The following is a 24,619-nucleotide window of genomic DNA, read 5'->3' on the forward strand; positions in this document are numbered from 1 at the left end:
TGTTTGTCTCAAATGCTGTCAAGTAATGCACAGTCTATTTTACTTAATTATTAATTTGCACAAATAATAAATCCAATTGAACCATTAGGTTTTAGGTTTTAAAACATTACAGAGCAATGACCACAGTTTTCAGTGGTTGCTCCAATGATTGATTGTCCCCGTTGCTCTCTACCACCTTTGTTATGGTCATACCCTCCCCACCCCAATCTCTTCCTTGTGGGAAAAGTACCAAAATCCATACAATTAATAATGGCCTTCAACAATATTTTTCAAGGCAGCACAGTGGCTCAGTTGTTAGCACTGCTGCCTCACAGTGCCAGGGACCCGGGTTCAATTCCTGACTCAGGCAACTGTCTGTGTGGAGTTTGTACATTCTCCCCGTGTCTGCGTGGGTTTCCTCCGGGTGCTCCGGTTTCCTCCCACAGGTCAAAAGATGTGCAGGTTAGGTGAATTGGCCATGCTAAATTGCCTTTGTCGGGTTAGGTGTTAGGTGTAGTGGAGTGGGTCTGGGTGGGTTGCTCTTTGGAGGGTCACTGTAGACTTGTTGGACCGAACGGCCTGTTTCAACACTGCAGGTAATCCAATCAAACACTACAGACAACCTCCAGGACAAGGACCTCTTGCAAGCAAATTCACTGAAATCGTGAAACTTTTGTGACTGTTTCCTTCTGCACGACACTCTTGACACTGGCAATTTCAGCCGTACCACAGTCCATACTATCCATTCTTATGAGGGCCTGTCAGAGACATTTCAAATAGTACATTCACAGATGCTTCTTCTCAAGTTTGGGTGTCTTGAGCAAGAGATTCCCAAAGGTTAGTGTTGATGTTGCAATTTTTCAGACAAGCTCTGCGAATGTCCTTAAAGTGCTTATTCTGCCCTCCTGGAAATCATTTGTTGTGATGAAGATTAGACTAGAGAACCTGCTGTAGGAATATTGTATCAGGCATGCAAGCAATGTGGCCATAGTTGAAAAGTATGGTGCTGGAAAAGCACAGCAGGTAAGGCAGCATCTGAGGAGCCCATGAGTAGACGTTTTGGGCATAAGCCCTTCATCAGGAATGTGGGGGGATAGGGGGGAAGGAGGCTGAGAGATAAATAGGAGGGTGGGGTGGGGGGAAGGTAGCTGGGAAGGCGATCGGTAGATGCAGGTGAGTGCTGATTGTGGCAGGTTGGAGGGAGGGTGGAGCGGATAGGTGGGAAGGAAGATGGACCAATAGGACAGTTCAAGAAGGCAGTGCTAAGTTGGAGGGATGGATCTGGAATGAGATGGGGGGTGGGGAGGTGAGGAAACTGGTGAAAACGACATTGATTCCATGTGGTTGGAGGGGTCCAAAGGCGGAAGATGAGGCGTTATTCCTCAAGGCATCAGGTGGCTTGGATTTGGCAGTGGAGGCAGCCCAGTACTTGCATGTCCTTGGCAGAGTGGGAGGAAGGAGTTGAAGTGGTTAGCCACAGGGCGGTGGGGTTGTTTGATGTGTGTATCCCAGAGATGTTTCCTGAAAGCAATGTAGAAATCCAATACAACTGATTGAAGACAACCAGTGCCCAATACTAGGAGCATTGGCCTGAGAGGACATTGACATTGGAGCACCTACCCTGCCAGTGTAAGAGTTTGCAGACACATCACAGGTGATATTTCTCTCGGGATTTGAAATGTCTTCTGTGCATTGTCCATGTCTCCGCTGCATGCAGAAGGGCAGGAGACACTATTGCTCTGTAGACAATGAATTTGGTGCCAAGATTTGGTCTTTGTCATCAAACAGTGTATTCCATCTATGATGGTCAAAGGCTGCACTAGCACATCGGGGACAATGTTAAGTTTCATTGTCAATGTCAGCCACACTAAATGAAAGCTTCCAAAGTATGGAAATGTTTCCACTTTGTCCCGTGGTTCATTATGGATCTTACTCATTGAAGACAGATTTCCATGGCAGGAACAGATTGTTAACGGATCTTTATCTTTTGGATGTTTGGCCTATGGTCCATTCTCACATAAAGTCCTGTGAATACATCAGCAGTGATTTGCATTTAACCTGGACTGTGCATGCTGCAGCTTGATGTCAGAGATGCATTCTGATGTTTGGATGAAATGTATATGTATTTGCTGAGCACAGGCATTATTAGGTCTATAGTTCCACCATACCCTCATTTCATTTCAAAGGATGTTTCTCATGTCATCATCTCAAACTTGCCTCATTAACTAGATATTATGCCCCTATGGCACCCCTCACATTCAATGCCAAAAATACTCATGACTGCCAGGATATCCCAGGATCCCTGCAATTAGCACCATCTTTGATCCCCCAGCTGTGCAGCCAGTCAAGGTTTGGAAATGTCGCATTATGCACAGAGTGGCAGAGCAACCACAAGCCATTGCTTCTCACAGTCATAGAGGTCTGCATCACAGAAAAAGGCCATTAAGTCAACAAACAACTAATTTCACAGATGCACTACCATGAAAGAGAAGGTATTTCTCTTAGGTTCCCCCAGTTAGGATAGCGACTATCTCGAAGATTATGTCCTCTGGTCCTAGACTTAGCCACAAGGGAAAACAACTTCTCTGCATTTATCTTGTCAAGTCCCTATTAATCTTATATGCTTCAGTAAGATTGTTCCTCAACTTCTAAACTCCAATGAACGCAAGCCCATCCTACTCAACCTATCCATTAAGACAGTCCCTCCGTATCTGATATTAGCCTAATAAACGCTCTCTGGATTGCCTCAAATGCCAATATATCTTTCCTCTGAATAGTTTTGGTCCCCTTATCTGACTATTTCAGGTACGGTCTGACCAGTGACCTGTACAGTTTTAGCAAGTGCTCCCTATTTTTAGACGCTATTCCCTTTGAAATAAAGACTAACAGTCCAGTTACTTTCCCTGTATTGCACTAAACTTGGATGCTAGCTTTATGCAATTCATGCACAAAGACCCCCTCTACTGCATCTTTCTGCCAAGTTTCCTCATTTATATAACTTCAGCTCCTCTATTCTTCCAGAGAAAGTGCATGACCTCATATTTTCACACATTATTTCCATCTGCCAAGTTTTTATTCACTCACCTAACCTATCTACGGTTAGAGTCATTATGTCATCTTCACTACTTGCTACCCCACCCATTTTTCTGTGATCCACCAACTTGGCAATAGTACTTTCATTTCCATCAATTTATTAATATATATTTTAACTAGTTGCGGGTGCAGCACTATTCAATGTGGCATTCACTGCAGATTGACATTCTGAAAATTCACCTTTATCACAACTTTTTGTCTTCTCTTAGTTAGCCAGGCTAATATACTGCCTCCAACACTATATACTCGTATTTTATTAAGTAGCCTTATGTGCAGTAGATTATTGAATGCCTTTTGAAAATCCAAATAGAGTGCATCTACCCAGCTTATGCTTTGTATTTGGCAGACACACATTTCAGTTACTTGCTGCAGAACTCTGAGCCTCCCATATTCTCTTGTGGAACAAGTATTTACATGGCTGGTCTAGTTCAGGTCACATTCAATGGTATCACCAGAATATTGATACAGGGGATTGACTGATGGAATGTCAAAGGGCACTGGTTAGATTCTCTCTTAGAGAAATTCCTAGAGTGAGCAAACACTGTCATTCCTGTTTTTACCAGTCATCCCTGATAGACCCTGCTTGGGTTAACAGCCCCAGTGAAATTATTTCAGTGAGAGCCACTTGGCTGACATCATTCCAATATCTACATCCCTCCCCCTCTAGGTCCTAGGATACAGAAGTGTTCTTTTTCCCGTAGTTTCTCCTGGGGCATTTTCACACCAGGTCCAGTTGCTCGGACTCTGCCTCAGATATGTACTGGACCATAGCCCATATGTTATGCTGGGGGCCTCTCGGCTGAAGCACATCTTCATCTTCAGGCAGTATCAGCGTCGAGGCTGGGACATCTACTATGTCCATCTTATCCTCACATGTTTCTTCAATGCTAGGTGGAAGGGGAGAACCCATGGGTCTGACAGCCTTTTCGAATGTTCTGAAGGGCTGTGTCTGTTTGCTCCTGCCCCTATTGTGAGGTTGAAGCTTTCACGGCTGGTCCACATGCTTGTTCCGGACTGCCTCACCTACCCAAACTTTGTATGTTATGGGACCCGGCCCCACGTTGACCATGCCTCTTACCCATCCCAGAAGCAAACTATCTTTCTCACTTAGAGGAGTCTTGTGTCTGACATTGACGTTCCCGATGCCCTTTCACCCTCTCTGTGACCCCAGCTCCGGGAAGATCAGATTTAACCTGGTGCAGAGTCTTCGCCCCATTAGCAACTCTGCTGGAGCTGTCCCTAGTTGCATGAGGGGTGGTCTTGTAATTAAACAGGAACTAGGACAGTTTGATAGCGAGTGAAGCTGTAAGCTGTTTCTTTAAGCTTTCAATGTTTGGATTGCTCTTTCTGCCAAGTGAATAGCATGGAGCTGGCCTTGCATGCTGAATGCCTTCAGACACTAGGAAATACTCTAATTCACTGCTGGTAAATAATGATCTGTTCCCTGTGAACAACAACTCTGGAATCCGTGTATTGCAGAAGATGCTCACAATGTTTCAAACAACGTTCCCATGTTTGATGAATGAACACTATGCATGTCCAACCACCTTTAATGGGTGCCACATTGACTGAAAAATACAGCCTCTAAAAGGAGTGTTTATCTGGCCATTCCCATGAATGTGGGAAGCTGCTGGTGGAATTTTGTCCTTATTGCCACTCTGGGCACTGCCCTACCAATGTGAGTCTGTCAGCATCCAATCCTGAACACCAAACATAACGTCTTACCAACATCTTCATTTTGGAAACTGTTGGAGTTTATCCAGTATCTGACACCAACCTTTTCTCCGGACACTCTTGTTCCCCATAATAATATGCCATCCTCCTAGTAATCTAGTCTCACTGGGTCTGGAAAGGCTTTCATTCTGGTTTTAATAGCCCTTTTGTTCCCCTCATCACTATCAACCGTTTTAGTTTTACCAGGATGGGATATTTTTATGCCTGCAATCTGATTTTGTCAGCGGTGACTGGAAGGATTTCCAGAAAGCTTAAAACCAGAATGTATTGCTCCTCATTAAGTAACCCTAGCAGGGGTTTGTGGTCTATTTCTAGACAAATTTATATCTGTGAAGGTATTGGTGGAACTTTCCCCACACCAAAGATGATCGCCAAATCTTCCTTCTCTATTTGGGTGTACCTTCATTTGGCATCAGCCAAAGTCCAGGAAGTGTACGTCATTGGGCATTCCTTTCCATTTGGCCATCTGTGAGCCAACACTACCCTGATACCATATAGAGATGCATCGCATGTCAGCAAGACATCTTGCTTAGGATCGTAGCATGCCAATAGCTTAAACGATGACAGCTGCTTCTTCACTTCCCTAAAGGTTACATCTGAGTTGTGAGACCATTCCCAAGACTGACTCTTTCTCAATAGCAAATGTAAGCTTGCCAGGTTGGAGGCCAGGTTATGTATAAATTTTCAGTATTAATTCACCAAACCAAGGAAAGACCTAAGATTAGGTACGGACATCGTAACTGGAGGACCTTTGATTGCACTCCCTTTATCTTCCAACAGACGTAACCCGGTCTTGTCAACTCTGTAGTCCAAATAAGTCACTTGGATTGCCTGGAACACTCATTTTCCGCTCCTAAGACGTACCCCCATCTTGCAGAAATGCTTAAGCACTTTGTCCAAGTTCTCTAAGTGCTCTTTATTTGTCTTCCCAGTTACCAGAACGTCATCCAGCTAAACCTGAGGTAGACCTTGTAAAATGTTCTCCATCGTCTGCTGGAAAATGGCACTGGCTGACAACACAGTCAGTGTCGTATATTGGGACAAACCCTTTTGCTATTAGTTGTAGCATACCTGCAGGAATCCTCATCTCACTGCAATTGCAGATAAGCATGTCGCATGTCCAGCCCCCCCCCCCCAACCAATTTTGCAGAGAAGTCCTCGATGTGAGGGATTGGGTACTTATCCAGCTGCAAAAAGCAGTTTGAAATCCCTACAAAGGCAAAACAACTTGTCAATCAATACGCCCGGTGCTGCCTATTCTGCGAACTGAACTGGCAGAAATCAGGACGCCAACTGATCCTTGTAACTGAAATCCTCCATCCTTTGAGCCATTTATATCAATCTCTTCTGCACTCTCCCTGAAGGCAAGAGCACCAAAAGAAATAGGAAGAAGGATAGACTTGTCAGCCCTTCGAGCCTGCTCTGCCATTCAGTACGATCATGATAAGGACTCTACCCCCACAGCACTCTACAACAAGGAGTGCCCACATACTTTGTAACATTGTGGCACGACACAACATTGTGATCTGAGGCATATTCTTCAAAGCATTCACCTCAAGTTCCTACTTTTGTGTAATCTCTGCCTTGGTTTATAAAGACCAGGATCTTTTTCTGCATTTGAACCACTTTCTCAACCTAGCCTGCCTTCTCAGGAATATCCCTGGGTCTCTTTGTTCCCTGCATCTTCTTTAGCATCGTACCATTAGTTTAGATGTGATTTGATGTATTTATTATCATGTGTACCTAAGTACAGTGAAAAGATTTGTTTACGATCAGTACAGGCAGATCATAGTGAGCAGAGACATACAGAGCATAGGGTGAAAAAAACTTAGACAGAGGCACAGGGTGTACGCTAGGCCAGATCAACAGTAGCAAAATCAGCATTATTTGAAGTTAGAGAGTCCATTCATCGGTCTAATAACAGCCAGGAAGAAGCTATTCCTGAACCTGCTGGTGCATGTGTTCAAGCTCCTACCTGACGGAACAGGTTGTAGGAGAACATTACCAGAGTGCAAATGGGTCTTTGATGATGCTGGCAGCCTTTTCGTAGCAATGAGATATGTGAATGAAGTCCATAGATAGAAGGTTGGCTTCCATGATGGTCCGGTTCGTTAGTTTGGGCCTCTAACTTAGTTTGGTACTGCCTCTTGGCATCCCTGATGGCTTTGCAGAGATCATGTCTGGAAATCCTGTATAGGTCTGTGATTATAATGTATTGCCCATCCTCATTCCTACAACCAAATGAATCACTTCACAATTCTTTGCATTAAATTTAATTTGCCAATCATCCACTCATCTCATCAATGACCTCTTGATATCTTGGACTATTACCCTCACGCTTCACCATACTTTGAGTCGAGTGTCGTAAAAGTTTTGAAATTGTCCACGGTATACCTAATCCTAAATTATTAAAATCAGCAAAAACAGTGGCTCTTCTATTGACCCCTCAGGAGCACTTCTGTAGAAAAATCCATTTGACCTAATAAGATGTATACTTCTTTCAGTTTGAAAAACAGCTGTTAACTATGGCTCTCGACTTCCTGTCACTCGGCCAACTTTGTATTCGTACCACTAGTGTTCCTTTTATTCCATAGGACTCAAATTTTCTGACAAGGCTTTAATGACTCGATGTAGCAAACACCTTTTGGAAGTCCATGTTGTATAAGACAGTTGGAATAGCGTTCCATTTGCCGTGTGTTTTGATGCCATATGATGATTTTGAGTTCAAGTCAGACAAGTCGAGGAGACAGCATAGTCAAGAAATTTCTTCAGGCTTAACATGCCGTATAATACATGAATACTAAATGTGGAGGAGCCGGTGTTGGACTGGGGTGGACAAAGTTAAAAATCACACAACACTGACCCACTAATTACTTAATGAAGTAGCAGCACTCTGAAAGTTAGTACTTTCAAATAAACCTGTTGGACTATAGAACGTAGAACATTACAGCACAGTACAGGTCCTTCAGCCCTCGATGCTGCCATCAAAGACCCAGTTGCACCCTGGTAATGCTCTCCTGCAACCTGTTCTGTCCGACAGGTGTTTGAACACATGCAACAACAGGTTGAGAACCAATTTGAAGCCCATCTATCCTACACTATTCTATTTTCATCCATATGCCTATCCAATGACCATTTAAATGCCCTTAAAGTCGGTGAGTCTACTACTGTTGCAGGCAGGGCGTTCCACGCCCGTACTACTCTCTGAGTAAAGAAACTACCTCTGACATCTATCCTATATCTATCAACCCTCAATTTAAAGCTATGTCTCCTTGTGCTAGCCTTCACCTTCTGAGGAAAAAGGCTCTCACTGTCCACCCTATCTAACCCACTGATTATGTTATATGTATCTATTAAGTCACCTCTCAACCTTCTTCACTCTGACAAAAACAGTCTCAAGTGCCTCAGCCTTTCCTCATAAGACCTTCCCTCCATACCAGGCAATATCCTAGTAAATCTCCCTTTCCAAAGCTTCCACATCCTTCCTATAATGCGTTGACCAGAACTGTACCCAATACTCCAAGTGTGGCCACACCAGTTTTGTATAACCTGGTGTTGTGTGATTTTTAACTGTGAATACTAAATGCAGCTATTCATGGCAATCATAAAAATGCCAGGCTCTGACTTATTGTTGCATTAGGTAAGGACTAATTTATCTTCATCATGCGCTCATGTCCAGGTCATCAAGTGACTTTTCCATACTAGCATGTTCTAACACCAGTGACACTATGCTGTTTATATTGATTAATGTACAGCTTCATGGCATCAAAGTAAGGTTATATTAGGGTCCTAAAAGCCTTACACAACAGCACTGCCACTCATATTTAAACTACTGTCTCTGGGAGGAGCTAGTCAGTTCTAAGCTGTTTTAGTTTGCTGTAAGTTGTCAGTCAGTTCTTTAGTCTGCAGCCATGTAGTCCACTTTCACTATAATACAATACAGTACTGGAATAGGCCCTTTGACCCACCATGTCTGTGCCACTTCCTAGTCCTTATGTAGACCGGCTACTTATTGACCATGTGTGGTTTCTGTCCCTCTGTTCAGTTCTCATTTATGTGATATCAAGGTACATGTTAAATGTTGCTTATGTGACTGCCTCACCACCTCCACTGGCAGTGCGCTCCCAGCACCCACCAACCTCTGTATGAAAGATTTGCCTTGCACGTCTCCCTTAAACTTTCCCCCTCTCACCATGTACCTGTGCCCTCTTGTAGTTGACCTTTATGCCCTGGCAAAAGCCTCTGATTATCCACCCTATCTATACCTCTCATAATTTTGTAGATCTCTATCAGGCCCCCTCAGTCTTTGTCTTTACAATGAAAACAATATGAGTTTATCCAACCTTTCTTCATAACAAAAACCTCCCAGACCAGGCAACATCTTGGTAAACCTTCTCTGCAACCTCTCCAAAGCATCCATGTCCTTCTGTAGTGTGGTGACGAGAACGGCATACAGTATTCCAAATGTGGCCTCAATGAAGTTTTGTACAGCTGTAACATAACTTGTCAACTTTTATATTTGATACTCTATCCAATATGAAGGCAAGCATGTTGTATGCCTTCTTGACAACTTTATCCACCTGGGTTGCCACTTTCAGGGATCTAGGCAAAAGTGAGGACTGCAGATGCTGGAAACCATCTGTAGACCTGTACACCCTGATCCCACTGTACATCAATGCTCCTGAAGGTTCTGCCATATATTGTATAATTCACACTTGGATTTGATCTTCCAAAATGCATCACCTCTCATTTGTTCAGATTAAACTCCATCTGCCAATTCTCTGCCCAAATCTGCAATCTATCCATATCCCTGTTGTATCCTTTGACAATCCTCTTCACTATCTGCAACTTCACCAATTTTGATGCCATCCACAAACTTACTAATCAAACTATCTACATTTTCCTCTAGATCATTTACATATATTACAAACAATAAAGGTCCCAGCACTGATCCCTGCGGAACACCATGCATTACTGATCTTCATTCCAAAAAGCATCTTTCCACCATTACCCTCTGTCTTCTATGACCAAGCCAGTATTGTAACCATCTAGCCAGCTCACCCCAGATCTCATGAGACTTTACCTTCTATACCAGCCTGTCATGAGTTACTTTATCAAACGCCTTACCAAAGTCCATGTCAACAGCATCTACTGCCCTTCCCTCATCAATCATTCTTGTCATCTCCTTTAAAAATATAAACAAGTCGATGAGACATGACCTTCTTTGCTAAACCCCATGCTGCCTATCACTAACAAGTCCGTTCACTTCCAAATGTGAATAAATCCTATCAGCATCTTTATCAACAGCTTCCCCACCATTGACATCAGGTTCACCTGCCTAGAATTACCTGGATTATCTCTGTTTCTCTACTTAAGCAAAGGAACAACATTGGCTATTCTCCAGTCCTCCGGAAACTCGCTTGAGGGCAAAGAGGATGCAAAGATATCTGTTAAGGCCCCAACTGGCTTGTCGCTTGTCTCCCACAATACCTGGGATAGATCTCATACAGCTCTGGACATTTGTCTACCTTAATGTATTTCAAGATGCACAATATTTCCTCCTTCATTATGGTTACTTGCCTGAGAGTACTTACCAGAAAGGGCGGCATGGTTGTACAGTGGTTAGCACTGCTGCCTCACAGTGCCGGAGACCCAGGTTCAATTCTAGCCTCGCACGACTGTCTGTGTGGAGCTTGCACATTCTCCCAGTGTCTGTTCAGGTTTCCTCCCATAATCCAAAAGATGTGCAGGCCAGGTGAATTGCCATAGTAAATTGCCCATAGTGTTAGGTGCATTAGTCAGAGGGAAATGGGTTTGAGTGGGTTACTCTTTGGAGGTTCAGTGTGGACTTGTTGGGCCGAAGGGCCTGTTTACACACTGTACAGAATCATAACCTCCCTCCTTTACCCTTGAGTGGACCTACACTTTCCCTTGCTACCCTCTTTCTCCTCATATATGTATAAAATGCCTTGGAATTCTCCTTAACCCCGCTGGCCATGGACAATCATAGCCTCTTTTAGCCCACCTAATTCCTTTTTGGAGTTCCTTCCTACTTGCTCTATATTCTTCAAGGACTTTGTTTTTAGTTGCCTAGAATTCAGGAGGCAGCAGACATGGGAGGGAGCAGTTCGGAGTGAGCGGATTGGGACTGAGGTTCAAGGACTACACCAGCTACCTGCGAGTCCAAGACACTGGCCTGCACTGAGTCGAAAGAAGAGCTACAATGAAGTCACAGAAAATATGTAAATAATTATTTCATCATACGAAATTTGAGTATTTCTGAAAAAGGACACATTTGGTCAAAGCTTTAGGGTCTTGCATTCATTAGGACATTTCACGAAAACAAATTCAAGGAGAAAACCAACATAGAAACTTACAAGATAATGCATAACTTAGAAAGGGTGGACGTTGGGAAGTTGTTTCCATTAGGTGGGGAGACTAGGACCTGTGGGCACAGCCTTAGAATTAGAGGGGAAATGAGGACAAATTTCTTCAGCTAGAGAGTGGTGGGCCTGTGGAATTCATTGCCACAGAGAGCAGTGAAGGCCAGGATGTTAAATGTCTTCAAGGCAGAGATTGATAGATTCTTGATCGAACCTGTCCCATCAGGATCATGAGAAAAGACAATAAGGAATCCAATATCTAGGTATATCAGTAGTAATTGTAACTTCAGTTATGAGTATAGATTGGAGGAGTTGGGTCTGTTTTCTGAAGTGGCACAGTGGCTCAGTGGTTTGCACTGCTGCCTCACAGCACCAGGGATATGGGTTCAATTCCACCTTCAGGCAACCGACTCTGTGGAGTTTGCAAATCCTCCCTGTGTCTGCACGGGTTTCCTCTGAGTGGTCAGGTTTCCTCCCACAGTCCAACGATGTGCAGGTTAGGTAGATTGGCCATGCTAAATTGCTCATAGTGTCCAGGGATGTGCAGACTAGTTTGGTTAGCCATGGATATGCAAGATTATAGGGATGGGGTAGGAACTGGGCCTGGGAGGGTGCTCTTGGAGGTATGGACTCAATGGGCTGAATGGCCCGCCTCTACACTGTAGGGATCCTATGATTCTCCTTGAATAGAAAGTGTCTGACAGGAAATCTGATAGAAGTTTTCAAAAGGATGATTAGTCTGCATTAGGTAGATAGGCAGAAACTGGTGCTACAGATAAAGGGTTTGAGAATGAGAAGGCACAGAATTAAAGAAGAATAAAATGTAGCAACTGTGATGAGAAAATACTTTCTCACACAATGAGTTGTTTGGGCATGGAATTCATTGCCTGGAGGTTCAGTTAATTGGGGCATTATATGATTATTTGAAATAGAAACAATGTGCAAGATTATGGAGAAATGGCAGGAGAATGACACAAAATCATGATGTTCATTGGATAGTCAGTGCAGACATGGTGGACCAATTTTGTTTTTATTCATTTATGCAATGTGGGTGTCAAGCCACATTTATTGCCCTTGAGAGGTGGAAGTGAACAGTACTCCTGATCCTTTGTAATCCATTTGGTGCAGGTAAACCCAAAATGCTGTTATGGAGAGAGTTTCCATAATGGCCTATTTCTGTGCCAAACCACTTCTGGGCTTCTGATTCTTTGGAGACTACAATGTCCCTTTCCTAGTGTAGCCCAATAACTTATGTATTGTTATTAATCAACTACTTTTTGTTGCTCAAGTACACACATTTTTTGCCAGAGATTTATTTACGATTAATCCTTTACTATTTAATATTAGTAAGCCTCATAAACAAGTACAGTGTATTCCAAGAGGTGTTGGTAGTAACAAATATATCGAAAGAAGATCCCAATACAGCCAAGAGTCAGCTACGACAACAGATATCTCTTATAATAGTTCATACAATCCATATTAACCTCATCATTGCTTTTTGTTGCCTCATCAAAATACTTTATCAATTTAATGAATAACAATTTGTCCTTAAAATGTCCATTTGGCATTAATTAATCCACCACTGTGAATCCACCCAGTATAACATCGGACCAGCCTGCAGTAAGTCTTAGATCCTGACAATTCTTCAGTCCTCTGAAACCTGTATCTCAGATGGATTGGAAAGTTATTGCAAATGGACATAGTTAGAGTTGCATATAGCAGTTGGGGCTAAAAGGATCAATGGATATGGGGGAAAAGGAGGAACAGGCAATTGAGTTGGATGGCAGCCATGATCATAATGAGCGGCGGAGCAGGCTTGAAAGACGACATGGCTTACTCTTGCTCCCATTTTCGATGTTTCTATGTTTTTATTACCTCACATTTCCCAATCTTAGTTTCCTCAAAATCCTTGGATGCCTCCATCCAGCCCTGGGTAATTGTTATCTTTATGTATAGCCAATATTTCCAAAGATTCTCAATATTTTCGCCAAGCCCAGATAGCCCAACTACTTCATCATCTACCATGCCTTTGGCATCAGTTTCTTTCTTGACAAAGAAAGTAGCCATTTAGTACCTTGAGCATGGCCTTTGCCTCAGTAGTTAAATCTACTTTTGATTCCTAAATTTACCCTCTCTCCTCCTCTCACTAAGATTTTGCTCATTTACATGCCTGTGGAAGAACCATGAAGCCATTTTTATGTTAGTTGCCAGGGTGTTCTCATACTCTTCCTCTGTATCTCCTATTTAGCTTCAGAGCACGTCTGGACTTTCCGTATTAACTTAATTCTGAAGTAGACTATCAGCTTAACTTCATAGAATACAGTTTTAATTGATGAGCAAGAGAGAGACTTCCAGCATGAACTGGCAGTATCTCTGTGAAAAGGCAGGGTGTTGCACAGTCACATTGGTGCAACTAATTGAATCTGTACAGTATAGAGTGCCTTTATGTGGGTGTGAATGGTTTGCTTTGTCCATTGAAATATAAATGTCAACTTTTTAAAATTGAAAGCATTTAATTTTTAAACATAAATATGGTTGCGGCACGGTGGCTCAATGTTTAGCACTGCTGCCTCATAGTACCAGGGATCCAGGTTTGCTACCAGCCTTGGGTGACTGTGTAGAGTTTGCAAGTTCTCCCTGTGTCTGTGTGGGTTTCTGCCAGGTGCTCCAGTTTCCTCCCAAAGTCCAAAGATGTGCAGATTAGGTGGATTGGCTGTGCTAAATTGCCTTTTGGTGTCCAGACATATGTAGATTAGGTGGATTAGTCATGGTTAATATTCAGGTTATGGGGATAGGGTGGGGTGTTGGGACTGAGTGGGGTGCTCTTCACAGGGTTTGTGTGGATGCAATGGGCTGAATGGCCTCTTCCTAATGGGTGAGGTTAACTACCAATGCACTGTATCAATTTTTGCCTTCATTAGCTGGATTTTCTCTTCGGACATTCAGATAAAAAAGTTTTCTTTGCTCCAACACAAATGAAGGAATGTTGCATATCCCTATCATTTAAGATACTAAATCCATGTAACTACTTGTTTTCACATGTCAGAGCTATCTTAACTTGTTAACTTTTTATGAAAGAAAAACCACACACCACACACCTGTGATTCCCTGATATGCACCCCTTGTAAGTATCTTTCCTTACTGGAACATCTAGATCATTCAGGTTCTGCTCTCAATGAAGGCATTCCTGGAAGTGTGACCACATTACAATCTGACAGTGTGATACCTGATCAAGTGATAACTCATCAAGTGACACTTGATCACATGCATTTTACAAAATAAATTGCATTTACCTCATAAATTTTTGGTTGGCTAGAATTCAGAAATGTTGCTTGTGGCTCAATGCCTGTTGGCTGGGATTTTACCCCTTCAAATCAGACAGTCTGGTGGGGGAGGGAATTAATATTGTTTGAGATGATATCTGGTTGTGTTTCCTATGCCATCAAACTAGAACACAATTTCACCAAAAGCCAGTGAGCTAACTGGTGACTTCACTCACCATTTGGAAATTAACAATTAATGGCAAATTAAATTGTAGAAGAGACAACTGTCAGTAATTTTACAAATTCCTTCAAGTTTTAAGAGCTGAAATCTTGGCAGCATTTAAAGGGCACCATTGGAATGGCGGTGTCGGGATCTGCTGCTTCCAGCATGAGTCTACTGACATATTTTGATCTGAGAGCACAGAAGTTGAAGCAAAACCATTTCTCTGGCTTGAGGACTCCGCAATCATTTAGGCTCTTGGCAGAGGGCTCACTTCTCAAGGGCCTGATGCAGCCTGGAACAAGAAGGTCTTTCTGAAACAACAGGATGTTGACTCCCTTAAAGTAACATAGCCCAGATGGCATGAGTTTATGGATTCTAGAGGAAATTTCTCCAGTGAGGACAGCCTGTGATGGAGGGAGGAGTGGGAAAATAGAAATGGACCGAAGAAACCTACAGGGTTCTTCTCATAAGAGGGAGATGGTAGAAGACCACAGAGGGGTCTGGCAGAGAGGCCAGTGAGGTGATGATGATATCTTGTGGCCAAGGTGTACTGATAAAAAGGTGAGCTACCTCTCAATCTCAGAAGTGTCACCAAATGTCCCAAGTGGCCTTGGTCAAACCATACATCATGTTGACAGAAGACGCAAGTTCCAATTGCATGGGAGGAAATCTGATGCTAGTACCTCACAGAGTCACTGTGGCTCTGAATGTCGATAAAACATAGAACATATTGCAGCACAGCATAAGAAGAGGCCATTCGGCCCATGATTCTGTGCCGAACATGAATCCAAGTTAAATTAACCTCTTCGGCCTGTCCAGGTTCCTTTACCCTCTATTTCTTGCCTATTCATCTGCTTATCTAAAAGCTGCTTAAATGTTCCTATCATATCTGTCTCCACCCCTAACCCTGGTAGCGTGTTTCAGGCGCCTACAGTCTCTGAATAAAAATTTGACCCTCACATCTCCTTTGACCGTTCCCCTTCATACCTTAAATGCACGCCGTCTAGTATTAGACATTTCAACTCTAGGTAAATGATTCTGACTGTCAACCCTATCTATGCCTCTCATAATTTTATAAATTTCTATCAGGTCTCCCCTTAGCCTCCACCATTCCAAAGAAAACAACCTTAATTTATCCAGCCTGTCCTTATAGCTCATACACTTTAATCCAGGCAGCATCCTACTAAACCTCTTCTGCACTCTCTCCAAAGCTCAACATCTTTCCTGTAGTGTGGCGACCAGAACTGAATGTGATACTTGAAGCGTGGCCTAACTAAACTTATATAAAGCTGCAAAAGCACTTCCTGACGCTTGTACTCAATGCCCTGACCAATAAAGGCAAGTAAGCCGGAGGCCTTCATTATCACCCCATTTACTTGTGTGGCCATTTTCAGGGAGCTATAGTCTAGGTCCCCAAGATCCCTTCACATCAATGCTGGTAAGGGTCTTGCCATGAACTGTATACTTTCCCTTAGCATTTGATCTCCCAAAGTGCAACACCTCACACTTGCCCAGATTAAACTCCATCTGGCATTTCTCCAACCATATCTGCAATTGATGTATAAAACACTGCATCCTTTGACAACCTTCTACATTATCCACAACTCCCCCAATCTTTCTGTCATCTGCAAACTTACGAACCCAACCATCTATGTTTTCATCCAAGTCATTCATATAAATCACAAACAGCAGAGATCCCAGTACAGCTCCTTGCAGAACACCACTAGTCACAAAACCTCCAGCGAGTAAAGCACCCCTCCACCACTCCCCTCTGCCTTCTATGGGCAAGTCAATTCTGAATCCAAATGCATCTCTGCCTTCTATGGAAAATACCGACACAAACTACACATTTAGGATCTCACCAAAATTCTCAGCTTCCAAGCACAAGTTCCTTGCTATGTTTCAGGCTCATTCCAGGAGTCCACTGGAGACATGTGCTTCACTTTCCAAGCATCTGTACATCCCTGCATCAATGTAGTGATTGATGCCATCTTCAGGAGGGCCAATCAGTACATATAGTTCAGAACCCACATGGAGCCCACAAGAGAGCAGGCTATTCTGGACCTAGTGCTTTGCAATGAACCAGACTCTATAAAAGATCTTAAAGTAAGGGAACCCTTAGGAAGTAGCGACCATAATATGATAGAGTTCAGTCTGGAGTTTGAAAGGGAGAAGGCAAAATCGGATGTAATGGTGTTACAGTTGAATAAAGGTAATTATGAGGGCATGAGAGAGGAACTGACTAAAATAGACTGGAAGCAGAGGCTAACTGGGAAGACAGTAGAGCAAAAATGGCAGGAGTTTGTAGGTATAATTGAGGACACTGTACAGAGGTTCATTCCCAAGAAAAGAAAGATTAACCGGGGAGGGATTAGACAACCTTGGCTGACAAAGAAGTCAGGAAATGTATTAAAGAAAAAGAGAGATCCTATAAAGTGGCTAAGAACAGTGGGAAATCAGAAGATTGGGAAGGATACAAAAGCAAACAGAGGATAACAAAGAGTGTAATAAGAAAGGAGAGGATCAAATATGAAGGTAGGCTAGCCAGTAATATTAGAAATAATAGTAAAAGTTTCTTTCAGTACATAAGAAACAAACGACAGGCAAAAGTAGACATTGGGCCACTTCAAACTGATCCAGGAAGCCTAGTGATGGGAGATAAGGAAATAGCAGGAGAACTTAACAAGTACTTTGCGTCAGTCTTCACAGTGGAAGACATGAGTAATATCCCAAAAATTAAAGGGTGTCACGGGGCTGAGTTGAGTATGGTTGCCATTACGAAAGAGATAGTGCTAGAAAAGTTAAAAAGTCTTAAAATTGATAAATCTCCGGGCCCCGATGGGATACACCCTAGAGTTCTGAGAGAGGTGGCTGAGGAAATAGCAGAGGCATTGGTTGAGATCTTTCAAGAGTCACTGGAGTCAGGAAAGGTCCCAGATGATTGGAAGATGGCTGTTGTAACCCCCTTGTTCAAGAAAGGATCAAGGCAAAAGATGGAAAATTATAGGCCAATCAGCTTAACCTCGGTTGTTGGTAAAATTCTAGAATCCATCATTAAAGATGAGGTTTCTAAATTCTTGGAAGAGCAGAGTCTGATTAGAACAAGTCAACATGGATTTAGTAAAGGGAGGTCATGCCTGACAAACCTGTTGGAATTTTTTGAAGAGGTAACAAGTAGGTTAGACCAGGGAAACCCAGTGGATGTGGTCTATCTAGACTTTCAAAAGGCCTTTGATAAGGTGCCACACGGGAGGCTGCTGAGCAAGGTGAGGGCCCATGGTGTTCGAGGTGAGCTGCTGGGATGGATTGAGGATTGGCTGTCTAACAGAAGGCAGAGAGTTGGGATAAAAGGTTCTTTTTCAGAATGGCAGCCGGTGACGAGCGGTGTCCCGCAGGGTTCGGTGCTGGGGCCACAGCTGTTCGCATTATATATTAATGATTTGGATGAGGGAACCGGGGGCATTCTAGCGAAGTTTGCCGATGATACGAAGTTAGGTGGACAGGCAGGTAGTACTGAGGAAGTGGGGAGGCTACAGAAGGATCTCGACAGGTTGGGAGAGTGGTCCAGGAAATGGCTGATGGAATTTAACGTGAGCAAGTGCGAGGTCTTGCACTTTGGCGAAAAGAATAAGAGCATAGACTACTTTCTAAATGGTGAGAAAATTAATAAAGCCAAAGCACAAAGGGATCTGGGAGTGCTAGTTGAGGATTCTCTAAAGGTAAACATGCAGGTTGAGTCCGTGATTAAGAAAGCGAATGCAATGTTGTCTCTTATCTCAAGAGGGTTGGAATATAAAAGCAGAGATGTACTACTAAGACTTTATAAAGCTCTGGTTAGGCCCCATTTGGAGTACTGTGTCCAGTTTTGGTCCCCACACCTCAGGAAGGACATACTGGCACTGGAACGTGTCCAGCGGAGATTCACACGGATGATCCCTGGAATGACAGGTCTAACATATGAGGAACTGCTGAGGATACTGGGATTGTATTCGTTGGAGTTTAGAAGATTAAGGGGAGACTTAATAGAGACGTACAAAATAATACATGGCTTGGAAAAGGTGGATGCTAGGAAATTGTTTCAGTTAAACGAGGAGACTAGGACCCGTGGACACAGCCTTAGAATTAGAGGGGGTCATTTCAGAACAGAAATACGGAGACATTTCTTCAGCCAGAGAGTGGTGGGCCTGTGGAATTCATTGCCACGGAGTGCAGTGGAAGCCGGGACGCTAAATGTCTTCAAGACCGAGATTGATAGATTCTTGTTGTCTAGAGGAATTAAGGGCTACGGGGAGAACGCTGGTAAGTGGAGCTGAAATGCGCTTCAGCCATGATTGAATGGCGGAGTGGACTCGATGGGCCGAATGGCCTTACTTCCACTCCTATGTCTTATGGTCTTATGGTCTAACCGATGCAGACAGTCAGGCCAAAAATGTCAGAGGACTGGACCCCCACGTTTAAGATCTCACAGTGCACACTCTTTGGCCATCAAGACTCTGATAGACCAACTAGAAACCTTAATTAACCAATAAAGATTTTTATTCTCCCAGTGTCCAAATCAACTGTGGGGCCAACCGGTAGATGTTACAGGCATGTGCTTCCTATGCTGAAAGCAGTCATGATGCTTACACTCTCTGGCACTGTGCCGTTGTTCCCCTCACCAAGTACCTGTCACAGCCAACACTTGCAGACAAGGGTTACCCACTGAATTCAGGGATAATGACAACAGTGGGCAACCCAATGGCCAAGGCCAAGGCACTCTATGAGCTACAATGTGGCCACTGTAACCATCAAGCAGACAATCAGTCTGCTCAAAGTGAGATTTAGTTTATGGATGAATGACGTGCCATGCTTCAATGTACCACTGAAAGGTTCTTGATCTCCTGGATTTTGGTGGTTTGCAGATTGCTACAAAAGCTAACTCTGCAAAGTGCCTGAGGTCAACATTTCCAACTTTTGCACTTCCAAACGTTCTGCATTGAAATATTAATAAGCAAAAAAAATTATTACATTAAACATTGTACACTGGTGGATAATCTTTACTTTAACAAGGATCCGTGGGGGATCCAAGATGGCGGCGACCCAGCAAGACTGAGTCTATAGTGCTCCTCCCAAGACTTGGGTACAGTGGGTCACCCACCCCCTACCACGCTCACCAAATCATTTATAATAGTTGTGTAATTTAATTAGTTGTGTAATATTACATTTAAACAATTTAATCCTAAGTAAAAATGACTAAAAGGAAGGGAGCCCGCAGCTCTCAGCAGGCAGGAACCCCTCCCCCACCCTCTCCAGCTGCAGCAGAGGCGTCCACAGCCGCCCCGGGGGACTTACCAACAGTAACAAGCCTTGCAGAAATGATCGCCAAGCTGGATTCGAAGAACGATGCCTTTATAGCAGAATCCAGAAATCGTTGGGACTCGCTCTCGGCCGCGCTGCAGAAGCACGACCGAGAAATCCAAGAAATTGAATGCCGAGTCGGAGGGGCGGAGTTAAAGGCCGCGACCTCCGAAAATACCGATAATCGAGGTCGTCAAAAAAATATTCGTTTGCTGGGCCTTCCCGAACGGGAAGAGGAAGACCAGCTTACAGCATTCCTGGAGCAGTGGCTGCCACAGCTTTTAAATCTGCAAGCTGGATCAGGCCAGGTAAGGGTGGAATGGGCCTACCGGATCGCAATACGCGGGCCCGGCTCGAACCAGCGCCCATGCCCGGTCCTGTTCCGGCTGCAGAGCTACAAGGAGAGGCAGATACTCCTAGAAGCCTCTAGATATCTCGGAAAAGACCCCCAAGCTATGATCTATAAAAGATCCAAGATCATGCCATTTCAGGACTTTTCCCCGGCTCTGGTTCGAAAGAGGAAGGCATTCGACGAGGCGAAGAAGCGTTCAAGGGACTTAAATATTCAGTATTCCTTACACTACCCAGCGACGTTACACTTTAACCATGAAGGATCCGTATATAACTTTGGATCACCAGAAAAGGCTAAGGAATTCTTGGACTCTCTTAGATAAACTGTAAGACATAATGGATGTTGGTCTGCCTTTCCCCCCCGCTTTGGTTTATATCCCCCCCTTTTTTTTTCTCTTACCTTACTGTTTAATATTATCGTGGGGGGGTGGGGAGAGGGATTTGATTTTCTCCCCCCCTTGGGGTTGTTTTCTGTTATTATTTTATGTATATATGAGGGATTTATGTATATGTGTGTGTATATATATATATATATAAAAGCTGGGGGGTTTAGTTAATGTTGGTGGGGGGAGGTGGTTACCTTATTCAATTTTACCTCTGTCTCTAGGAGCGGGGTTGTTTTCCCCTTGTTATTTTGTTTTATTATATTTAATTATTATTCGTTGAGGTGGTAATTTTATAGTTATATGTTTATATATGGTATTAACATTACCAAATATACCCAGGTGTTGGTATGGGTGGGGGTAGGGTGCTCACTGTTAACTCTAGCTTTGTATTATATTTGAATTCTCCTCATTTTATTGAGGAGTGCCTGGGTCAAGGGTGGGGCTTTGGTTGGGAGAGGATATGATGGACTTTTGGAGAGGAAGTGACACCCCCTGGGAACAAGGGGGAAAGTCTCCACTTAGATACGTTTTATATTTTTTTTATTTAGAAATAGTTTTTTACTGTATTGTTGTGGGTGTATTAAAGAGGTTTTATTTTTGTAAATTTTACATGTTCTACGCTCGGGATGTTCTGGATAGGGCTCCCCCTCCCGAGGGGTCTCGGATTGGCCCAGAGGATTATGGTTGATCAGTCGGTTAAGTGGTGCACCTGGAATGTCAAGGGGAGTAATTCGCCAGTCAAAAGGAAGAAAATATTATCAAATCTTAAGAAGGAAAGAGTTGATATAGCTCTCCTACAGGAGACACACCTGTCAGATAAAGAACACTTGAAATTACAACAGGGCGGATTTGATTAGGCCTTTTTTTCTTCTTTTAGCTCAAAAAGCAGGGGAGTTGTTATTCTTGTTCGGAAGAATTTCCCTTTCAAAATCCTAAAGCAGATAAAAGACGAATCTGGACGATATATCTTGATTAAAGCTCTCATAAATGGAGAGGAATATGGGATTTTAAATTTGTACTGCCCCCCGGCACACCCCTTTAAATTTATAACGGAAGCCTTTTCAAAATTGATGGCTTTTGATGCCCGTCATATAATTATAGGGGGAGACTTTAATTGTATTATGGATCCGGAAATAGATAGGATTCCCAAGAGTACTGCAGGAGTATCTCCCAGATCTAGACAATTGATGGATCTGAACAAAGAATTAGTATTAGTAGATGTATGGAGATGTCTTCATCCACAGGGTAGAGATTTTTCTTTCTACTCTAATCCACATAAATGTCATACCAGAATAGATATGTTTTTTTGCCCCCTCGATTTTTTTAAATTCCATATCATCCTGTAAAATAGGTAGTATAGCAATTTCTGACCACGCTGCTGTATATATGGAAACTAAGGCGAGGAACAATGGGACATCCCCTCGGCATTGGCGTATGGACCCCTTCCTAATGAAAGATCGTAAATTTGTAAAGTACTTCTCTCAAGAATTTAAAACTTTTTTAGAAATTAATTCAGGTACAGCTAGCAACCCGTCAATGATGTGGGAGACCATCAAAGCTTACACGCGAGGCTTGATCATCTCCTACTCAGCGACCCAGAAGAAATTAAAGGGAGAACAACAGCGTCTGCTTGAAGCCTGCTTAAAAGCGGCTGAAACAGCATACACTGATAGACCTTCTATTATTAAATTGCAAAGGATTACAGCTCTTAGGACAGCTCTAAACACTACGCTTACTCAAATGGCTAAGTGGGAAATATTATTTGCAAAGCAAAGGTTATATGAATATGGCGACAAACCGGGTAGATACTTAGCATTTCTTGCAAAGAAAAAAAGGCCCCTCAGACTATTACATCTATCAAGGAAAGTACGGGTATTTGACTCATGATCACAAAAAGATTAATGCGATCTTTAGAGAATTTTATTCTGAGTTATATAAATCACAGGATTGTGAAGATAGGACGAAGAGGATGCAGTCATTTTTTAAAAATTTGACTTTTCCAGGCCTAACTCCGGAACAAGTATCGGTCCTAAATGCTCCTCTTACACTCCAAGAAATACTTGCTGCAATTAGGCAACTTCAAAATGGTAAGGCGCCGGGCCCAGATGGTTTTCAAGCTGAATTCTGTAAAGAATTTACAGAAATACTGGCTGGTCCACTTATGGACATGTATAACTATGCATATAGTCAGGGCTGTCTCCCGCCTTCGCTGAAATAGGCAAATATCTCTCTTATCCTTAAAAAAGGAAAGGACCCAGAAGATTGTACATCATACAGACCAATATCCTTGCTAAATGTAGATTTTAAAATCCTCTCTGAAACGTTAGCACTGAGACTAGAAAGGATACTGCCACATATTATAAAGGAGGATCAGACGGGGTTTATTAAGGGCCGTAGATCATCCAATAATGTTAGAAGGGCTCTGAATATGATTCAAGCTTGTCATCAGGGAAAGATACCAGGAGTAGTGGTTTCATTAGACGCGGAAAAGGCATTTGATAGGGTCGAATGGTCATATTTGTTTTACACATTGGAAAGGTTTGGCGTTGGACAGGTGTTTACCAAATGGGTCTCAACATTGTATAGTGACCCCAAAGCAGTTGTGGTTACCAATGGATTAGGTTCGGATAGCTTCAGTGTGGGTAGGGGCTGCCGTCAGGGATGTCCCCTCTTGCCATTGTTATTTACGCTAATAATTGAACTACTAGCAGAAGCTATACGAGCTGATCCTAATATAGTGGCCCCAAGGATTGGTACAGGTAAACATAAAATTACCCTTTATGCAGATGATGTTCTTCTATTCCTCAGTAACCCTTTGATGTCCATACCTCGCCTAATCCAAGTTATTAATACATTTAGTGCATTCTCAGGCTATAAAATTAATTTTTCAAAATCGGAGGCTATGCCAATGGGTGGCCTTGCTATGATACCCCGCTTAGCGGACGGATCCCTTTTTCCCTTTCACTGGTCCCTGGAGGGCTTCTTATATTTAGGCATTTTTATTACTCCAGTATTTGGTCAGTTGTATAAGGCTAATTTTGTGTATTTATTGGAAAGGATAAGGCAGGACCTCCAGCGATGGGGAGACCTACCAATTTCCTGGTTGGGTAGAATAGCACTAATCAAAATGAATGTCCTGCCCTGTCTCCTATATCCTATGAGAATGCTTCCGGTGATGCTGCCGAGGACGGCTTTATGTAAATTATATGGCTGGCTGGGTTCCTTTATCTGGAATCATAGGCGGCCCCTCATTAAGCTGAAGAAGCTACAGCTTCCACAGGCAAGGGGTGGATTGGACTTCCCAGACTTTAGGAAATATCAGTTAAGTTCCCTATTAAGTTACATAGCTGATTGGGTCTTGTCTGATCCACAATCAATCTGGTTGGACATCGAGGCTTCTCAAGTAAAATACCCACTTATTAACCTTTTATTCTCAGACAAGAGGAAAATCATTACAGATCACTGTAAAAACCCTATAATACTAAATACAATCAAGGCTTGGAATATAATGCGGCAAAATGATTGCAATTCACATAAAACATCCCCTTATGCACCGATAGTGGGAGCATGGGGATTCCAACCAGGGTTAACAGATGCCACTTTTAAACTCTGGAGATCCAGGGGTATCTCATGTCTAGGGGATCTATTTAAAGATGGGGTCCTGATGTCTTTCGAACAGCTGCGTCAGAAATTCGGATTACCCAATGGAGACCTCTTTCGATACTTCCAAATTCGAGATTATATACAGAAGAAGACTACGTTATTAGATAGTCTTTATAAATCCGATAGAGAATGTAGTGTCCTACGACCAGTGGGGGTATCTTCCGTCAGTACTATTTATCATTTACTACATGATGAAGTATCGGGAGA

The sequence above is a fragment of the Chiloscyllium plagiosum genome, unplaced genomic scaffold, assembly GCF_037043375.1.
Source record: "Chiloscyllium plagiosum isolate Xiang-an unplaced genomic scaffold, Cpla_swu_hap1 HiC_scaffold_3, whole genome shotgun sequence".
NCBI classification, from domain to species: domain Eukaryota; kingdom Metazoa; phylum Chordata; class Chondrichthyes; order Orectolobiformes; family Hemiscylliidae; genus Chiloscyllium; species Chiloscyllium plagiosum.